The sequence below is a fragment of the Microtus pennsylvanicus genome, chromosome 4 (assembly GCF_037038515.1).
Source record: "Microtus pennsylvanicus isolate mMicPen1 chromosome 4, mMicPen1.hap1, whole genome shotgun sequence".
Classification (NCBI taxonomy): Eukaryota; Metazoa; Chordata; class Mammalia; order Rodentia; family Cricetidae; genus Microtus; species Microtus pennsylvanicus.
The window spans coordinates 12,227,653-12,236,338 of NC_134582.1; positions in this window are offsets into that span (position 1 = coordinate 12,227,653).

Sequence of the window (8,686 nt, forward strand, 5' to 3'; positions counted from 1 at the left end):
TAAGAGCTTGTTGGGAGCAAGCCTAAGCTATCGGCCAAGCTTTCATAATTACTAAGAAGTCTCCATGTTGTTTATTTGGGAGCTGGTTGGAAGGACAGAGGAAGATTAGCTGTATCTTCCTTCCCTCTTGCAAAATGCAGTGGCTTCCTGACTGTATCTTTGTATCTGTTACACCAAGTAACCTTTACTCTCTATTTTCTTGTTATAAAGGAAGGTTACTGATCCTCATCAACAGCAGAGCTAGCAAAGGACTGGAGACTAGTCTCTAGCATGTTGTGGAATAATCATTTGTACACCGTGAAGATGTGTCACTCATATTGGTTTACTAAAGAGTTGAATGGCCAAAAGCTAGGTAGGATTTCCAGGTACAGAGGATACCGGGAGGAAGAAGAGCAGAGTCATGAGGATGTGCCAAGGATGGAGAGCAAGCAGCATGGGGGGTCCAGAGTAAAAGAATGTAGATTAAAAGATATGGGTTAATTTAAATTATAAAGACTAGTTAGAAATATGCCTGAGCTATTGGCCAAGCTTTCATAGTTAATAGTACTCCTCTTTGTTGCTTTGTTTTTTTTTTTCGTGAGCTGGTGGCCCAAAAAGAAAAATCCGATTACACTAGCATGAATCCTTTGTGTGTCAAATGAGTGTCCATGAGTATTTTGGGTAACTGGAAAGTAATTCTAGGTCACAGAGAGAAGATAGGACAGACCCACAGCAAAGGGGGAAGACGAAAGCGAAATAAGCTGCCGTGTGCCTTCCCCCGCAATTTTGTGAACGGGGGTCCTATGGCCAATAGGTGGCTGATGATGCTTTCTTTTGGGGTTCAAGAGATGTGGGCTCGACTCCACTGGTTCTCTTTCCATTACCCCTGCCTGCCACGAGGAAGGATCCTGGAAAGGGATTCAGAAATTCTGGGAAGTTTTGTCTTGGATTTTGTTAAGAGTTTACAAAAACACTGTGATTGCTTTATGTGAAAACCAAATTCCTGTTACTCGTGACCGAGCAGCGATTGGGCCACTAGATGGCGCCAGCTCAGCGTATTGCCTTCATTGGCGTAGGAAAGGAAACTTAGAGCAAGTTTGTCAGGACATGTAAACGTAACTTGGTTCTGATGAACGATGTGCTTTTTAGAAAATTAGTTTTGACTCTTTTGCATTGTGAGTGGATCCGGGGCTAAGAAGGACCCCAGAGTCCTAGGGAACTGTGCCTGTAGGGGATGATGCAGTAATGACCCACATTTCCACACCAGGAAAACCTGCCACTCAAAATGCCTGGCTGCATCAGGGCTGGAAGATCTGGGACGGTCCTCTGGCTCAATCCTCTTATTATGCAGATGAAGAACTAACTATTTCTCAATTGCTCTCTGTGCAAGAATGTCTCCTCAAATATAGCCAATTGCTTGAATAAAAATAAGGGCCCGATATGGCTTGTGGCCTTCCTGGTCACTGAAGCCTTTTGTAAGATAATTGCATGGAGGGTATAAATTTTACTTCCTTTCTTTTGTTTCCAAGGGAGATATTCTTTCTGTCTGTCCACCCCTCCCTCCCCTCCTTTTCCTTCCTTCTGAGACCCTCTTACACATAACACACATAAACATCATTCCTCAGCATAATGAACAAAAAATTGTTTCCTGCCGGGCGGTGGTGGCGCATGCCTTTAATCCCAGCACTCGGGAGGCAGAGGCAGGTGGATCTCTGTGAGTTCGAGGCCAGCCTGGACTACAAGAGCTAGTTCCAGGACAGGAACCAAAAAGCTACGGAGAAACTTTGTCTCGAAAATTCCAAAAAAAAAAAAATTGTTTCCTGAGTTTGGGATTCTGTCATAGTAAACAATTAAAACTGAGGAGGGGACCATTGAACCCTGGTTCCTAGCCAGGGGGCCAGAGTAGATGACAGCCAAAGTGCTTGTGGTTGATATCTAAGATGGAGCAGATTGGTCTTGTGGGGCAAAGACCTGGAAGTAGGGCCGAGAGTCAAGCCCCGGTTGGCACGATTAGAACTGACTTTTACATGACACTCCACTGGCATCTGCTGGAGAACTATTGGTTCATGAACAAACCCTTCCAACCTGGTTCCAGAAATGAGTAAGGAGTGGTGTTTGGGAAGAGGGGGAGGAAGGCTCTGATGTTTGCTTCTTCAGATGCCAGTACTCAACAAGAGGCGAGTCTATTAGAGAATGTGTGCCAGTCAGTGGGTACGGGGTGGGAGGGGGAGGAGATGCTAGTCGGTCAACCATGGCACCTCTGTGGTAGGCTTTTCTGGTCTCTGGTCCAAGTGAAAAGAATGAAGGGCAGGACTAAGCAACCCATCAAAGGCACATCCCTAGAGCCCACAGAAAGGATCAGAACAAGGCCATCAGGCACTCTGGCTGCCTTGTTACACCGAGATGAATATGGGTTTGGGCTTCACCCTGTGGGATGGTTAATCTTGATGGGACTGAGAATCAAATGGCAACAGACATCTGGACATGTCTGTGAACAATTTTCTAGAATAGTTTAATTGTATTAGTGACACTCACCCTAAAAGTGGGTAGTGTCATTTCAGGGACTGTCTTCCCAGAGGGGCATTTATCATTCTCTGCTTCCTCACTGGGCTGCAAAGTGATGAGCTGCCTCCGGCGCCTGTCCCAATGTCCCCGTGCTAACTTGCCACCATTAAGACAGATAACTAATACAGAATCTCTCAAGGTCCACAGCCTCTCCAGAGAAGCCCCTCCTAGCTGCCCCTCCTCCACCGGGGGTAAGGTCTCAGTGACAGCACTTGTTCCCATGGGCAAATGCCCTCCAATGGCACACGGTTTTACCAGGGAGGGAAAGCAGAGGCCACGGTGTGGTATCTTTTAGCAGGTCCCTTTTATTGTTCTTCTGCTCCCTTCAGCTGAGCTTGTAACTCTTCCAGCTACAAAGTATCCAGCTGCTCACCTGATAATTGAGTTGCATTCATCTGGAAGCTTTAGACCAATGAGCTGAGTGGACACCTCACCCCACCGTTACTGCCTCAGAACAAACTCTTTGTCTGGCTGGTAATTCTTTTATCTGTGGCAGAAATTATATCAAACCACATTCTGGGCAACAGGCAAAACTTTGTTTACAAGACAAGGCTCTATTTACTTATTTGGCTGGCCAGCATAACCACCCCACTTCTGTTGTAAATTTTTGATATGAAGTCAGAGCGAAGGAGGCAGAAGCATCTCTACTCTGCTGTTGGACTTGGAGCTGCGTTCTGACAGGGTCAAGGGCCTAAGAGACAAAGCTGACCCATTGAGTCCTGGATCAGCACGCTTGGTTCATTCTTTGTGTGATCAGACTCCTCCAGCAGAGTTGGGATGTAAAGGAAACTAGAGCTTTCATCCCAAGGGAAACACGAATGGGCTCCTGCTCTCGTGGTCTTTCTTCCATTATTTCAGCCAGCTGGGTTAGTTCACTTTTCTCTATGTCTCTGAAACGTTTTGCTACAAAGTCTTGTCTGTGTCACTCAGTTGATGAACAGGCTTGGGAAGCCTTCTCTACCCCACACTTCTGGCATTGGCATGCTGAGTCCACAGGAACTGAGCCTGTGGGTGACTGGCAGGATTAGATGACTCAACAGAATTTGGCCTCCCCCAACACTTGTCAACACCTGTCTGTCACTGTTGGCCAGGCTGCAGCCTTCTGAGCGATGCCCGTGCTCAGCAACCATTCTTCTGCGCTCGTGGCTTCTCCAGCTGACTTGCTTTGCCCTTTAGGATCTCTGTGTGCTATGTTCTAGCCACTTCTCTCATCTTTGATTTTCCCCTCTCTTCTGAATCCTTCCAGGAAGTAGTATAATAGCTTAATTGTAGCTGGGTTCAGTTTATCTTTATCGAGTGACCACTGAATTGCAGCTGGAATTCATGACAGGAAAATTGTTTTATTTTTTAAATATTATTTAATAGGGCTGGAGAAGTGACCCAGTGATTAGGAAGAGCACTGGCTGTTCTTCCAGAGGACCCAGGTTCAGTCTCCAGCATTGATGTGGTACTTCACAGCTGTTCCGTCACTCCAGTTCCAGGGGATCTGATTTGTCTTCTGGGCTCCCTGGGCACCAGGTACCATGTGGTACATCCATGTAGGCAACACATCCATCCACATAGAAAGTATGTATTATCAGCAATATTATATACCTATAATATGCATGTGTCTGGGCACACATGTGCCATACAGCAAATACAGAAGTAGAGGACAACCTTATAGAGTTATTTCTCTTCTGTCACCTTTATGTGGCTTCCAGGGGTTGACTTTGTGTCTTCAGGCTCTTGAGGTGAGTGCCTTTGCCCAGTGATCCACCTTACAGGGCCAGGAGACTTCTTTTAAAGGGGCCACCCAATGTATGACCTTAGCTTTGAAACCATTTTCTCTCTTACACAATGGAAGAAAGAATGAAAAACACAATTGAAATGAACAATTCAGTGTATCATGAGTCAGGAAGGGAAAGGAAAGAAAACACAGGTCTCTATAAATGTCATTTATAGTCTCGACTAGAACCACTTGCTTTTATTTGTTTGTTTGTTTTGACCCTGGGTCTTACTCTCCAGTTCTGGCTAGCCTGGAACTCACTTTATAGATCAGGCTGGCCTAGAACTAACAGAGATTTCCCTGCCTTTGACTCTCACGTGCTGTGACCACAAGTGTCTGCCACCATGTCCTGCAGAACCTTCTGGAGTCAGTCAAACAGTGAAAGCGAGGGAAATGATAGAACTTTTTATTTGAAACAAAGTAACTCACTGCCTGTTTTTAGATCAGCCAGGGGAAGGCTGGCTTGGATGCTAATACCAGAAATTGCTGACCTAGACAAATAGGCCCCCACCCAGTAAGGAGAGTTCTGTCCACACTGTTCTGTCCACACTCTTTTGATTGTTTTTAAAGATTTATTTACTTATTATGTATACAGTGTTCTGCCTGCGTGTATGCTTGAACACCAGAAGAGGGCACCAGATCTCATTATAGACAGAGTTCCTGTCCCTCCTGGTTCCACAGTCATTTAGTCCCAAAGAAACACACACGGGCTTTTATTAATTATAAACTGTTAGGCCTATTAGCTCAGGTTTATTATTAACTAGTTCTTATAACTTAAATTAACCCATAATTCTTATCTATGTTTAGCCATGTGGCTTGGTATGTTTTCTCAGTGCAACATTTTCATCTTGCTTCCTCTGCATCTGGGAGGCAACTGTGTCTCTGCCTTTCCTCTTTCCAGAATTCTCCTAGTCTGGGTTGCCCCGCTTATAGTTCCTGCCTGGATACTGGCCAATTAGCATTTTATTAAACCAATATGGGTGACAAATCTTTAGAGTATACAAAAGCGTTATTCCACAGCAGATGGCTGTGAGCCACCATATAGCTGCTGGGAATCAAACTCAGGACCTCCGGAAGAGCCGCTAGTGCTCTTAACCTCTGAACTGTCTCTCCAGTTGCTTTCAATTTTACTGGTTTTTGTTCACAAAAAAGACACAGAAGAGAAAGGACTTGAACAACAGGAGAGGGAAGAGAAGAGAAAGCCCACAGGGAAGGGTCCTGGTAAGGGGTGAGGGGCAGGAGAATGTACCTTCCAGCTAACTGCCAGGCAGTTAGTTTTCAAGTGTCCATGGGAAAATGAGGGGTAGGCTCTTGCTACATGCCGAGCTCAGACCCACTTTCTTTCCTGTTCAGTCACTAGAGAGAGGTTTTGGTGTAGAGGCCAGTGACTCTCAGGATCCACACATCTCCCAGAAGGGTGCAAAAGCCTCCTTCTTTCTGCTTTTGTCTGAGTCTTAGATCAGAAATGTCCTCAAGTCTTTGAATATTCCACAGGGTTCTTCAGAGAAACAGGACTGAGAGAACATGTATATGAATAGTGTATATATTACACAACATGTATTTTACATGCATAAATAGAAGACATATTTACATATACATTACATAATATGTATTCTCTCTATATATCATTTCTCTCTCTGGTGGACGTAAACTATCTATTGGAAGAGGGTGTTAACTTCCCTGGGAACTGGAGTTCCAGGTGTTTGTAAACAACCCTGTGGATCCTGGGAGCTAAACCTGGGTCTTTTGTAGTAACAGTGAATGCTCTTCATCACTGGGCATCTCTCCACACCCCCATATGTTCTGGTTTTTATTATTTATTTATTTTTTGCTTTTTCAAGACAGGGCTTCTCTGTATAGCCCCGCTGTCCTGGAACTCACTCTGCAAGCCAGGCTGCCACTATTGCCCAGCTTTCCATTTTCTTACCAAGAAGCTTTGGTTTTCCTCCCAGCCCATATCGACCCGCCTGGTTCGTTTCAGTTGCCCTGTGGTTGGAATGTAGGCATGAAGGTAGCCTGCCGGGGGGAGGGGCAGCAGTACATTATTGCCAGTATGATGGCATTGCAAGCTTTGCTTTGACAAGCATGCTTTTACTCTTGTCACTAAGCTGAGCGGGGTGGCACACACCATTAACACCAGCACTTTTGTCTCGATTAGGTTTCTATCGCTGTGAAGAGAAACCATGACACGGTAACTTTTATAAATGAAACATTTAATTGGGGTGGCTCACTTAGAGTTTTAGAGATTCAGTCCATAATTATTGTGCTTGGGAACATGGCGGCATGCAGGCAGACATGGTGCTGGAGGAGTAGCTGAGAGTCCTACTTCTTGCCGGTGATAGGAAGTTGATTGAGACACTAGGCGGTATCCTCAGCATAGGAAACCTCAAAACCAACCCCCACAGTGGCACACTTCTTCCAAGAATTCATTCCAACAAAGCCACACCTCCTAATAGTGCCATTCCTTATGAGATTATGGGGGCCAATTACATTCAAACTATCACAACTTGGAAGGCATTAACAGGTGGCTCTCTGTAAATTTGAGGCCAGCCTGATCTATATAGGTAATTCTAGGCCAGCCAGAGTTACACAGAGAAATCCTTTTTCAAAAACAACAGCAAAAAAACAACAAAACAAAACACATCACTAAAATAGCTTTTATTGCTTACACCCCACTCACCAAATGCATCCTGAGATGAACTCTATGCTGTTTTACTTGAGGCCTCCCTACCCCTCCCTCCCAGTCACTCCTGTCTTCATTTGACCTTTCTGAGGGGATTGTCTGCCTCTCCTGCAGCCTTAATCTCCCTGTAAGAAGTTAATCTCCCTCTGGTTTCCTGAGGCTCCACTGAATTGGCCAGTGTCTGCCTGGGTGTCTTTATTCCACCCCAAACGTGGCTGTTCAAATCCAGGGAGGCTGGCTCTTTGTTGAAGAGAGCCCATCCACTTTCTTAATGGAACTTCAGAGGCAGCAGCATTCAGATTCAAATTTCTCCTGGCACTTGGCTGCCATCAAAGTGACCATAGAGACTAAACTGCAGGCTGTCAGGCCTCACAATCCTCTTGCCCAGCAGAGGGCTTTGTTGGCTGCAAATCCTGTCAGCTGCAAGCAAACATCCTCATTGCTCCCTGGCAGGTCTTGTGGGAGGCTGTGATAGGTAGTGAAGGTGGGGCCACCTCCAGGCTCTGGAAATAATATGCTCTGGTGTCCAAGTGCCCCAACACTGTACCAAAGGGCAGGGCAGCAGGCACTGAGGAGGCTACGGGGATTCAGTCGTCCAACCCTGCTTTGTACCCATGAGGGCTTGGAGCCTGCTTGCTGAAAATGAGCAAGGGCAGAGTGTGTCTGCCTTCGATGTTCTTGACTTCCTCCCTTGAGAGTCTGGTGCAGTGTTTTGGATGTGCTGTGCTTAGTTGGAGCGAGCCTGGGAAGAGCAGAGTTAAGTAAGATGGTACTTGGGGAGGGATATTCTGGGTGTGGGGAATGTTGAAGAACAAACCCAGGAGGCCTGTAGTCTACTAATGAAACAATATTTCTAGTGCCGAGGAAAGGGTTTCTTTTGAGCTTCAAACTTATCAGGTGCTATGGTTATTTTTCTCTCCTGCTGCTCAGCTTACAACCTTGCTCCACTTCCTTGTCTTTGGCTGAACCTACACTGAAATAATTGTATCTCTGCATAGCGCTGGTTACAAAGTGACAACCGACTGTCCCCCTTTTCTAAGAGGAAACTCATTTCTCTGCTCATTGATGAGAGGTGAGGACAGGCGTCAGCTCGTTATGGCTGGTCTGCGCATGAGCACAGGGAAATGCAGGAGTGATTTGTGTAGCACAAATAATGAAAACATAGAGTCAGGGTATAGGGGTTGAAGCAGAATGTCAGAGAAGCAGAGCAGCAAGCCACTAGAGAAACTTTTTCCCTCTACCAAAGCTCAGACCCAAGGGCCGACCCTCAGGCTGCCTAGACTGCACTGTGTCTCCACCAAACCTCAGACTCCACACTCCAGTGAGTTCCTGCCTCTTCCCCTTTATATTCCTCTCTCCACCCAGTCATATCCCTCCTGTTTTCACCTCCTTAGTTGGGATTAAAGGTGTGTGACTCCCAAACACTGGGATTAAAGGTGTGAGCCACCACCACCTGGATTTGTTTCTGGATTCATCTTGTGTAGCCCAGGGTAGCCTTGAATTCACTGAGATCTGTCTGCTTCTGTCTGCCGAGTCCTGGGATTAAAGAAGTGTGTCACTACTCCCTGGCCTCTAGTGACTTAACTTTGCACTCTGATCGTCAGGCAATCTTTATTTATTAAAATACAAATTAAATATCACTACAGATTTGTCCTCAATCTCCTGTCCTGTGTCTTCCTGAACCCACTTCTCTC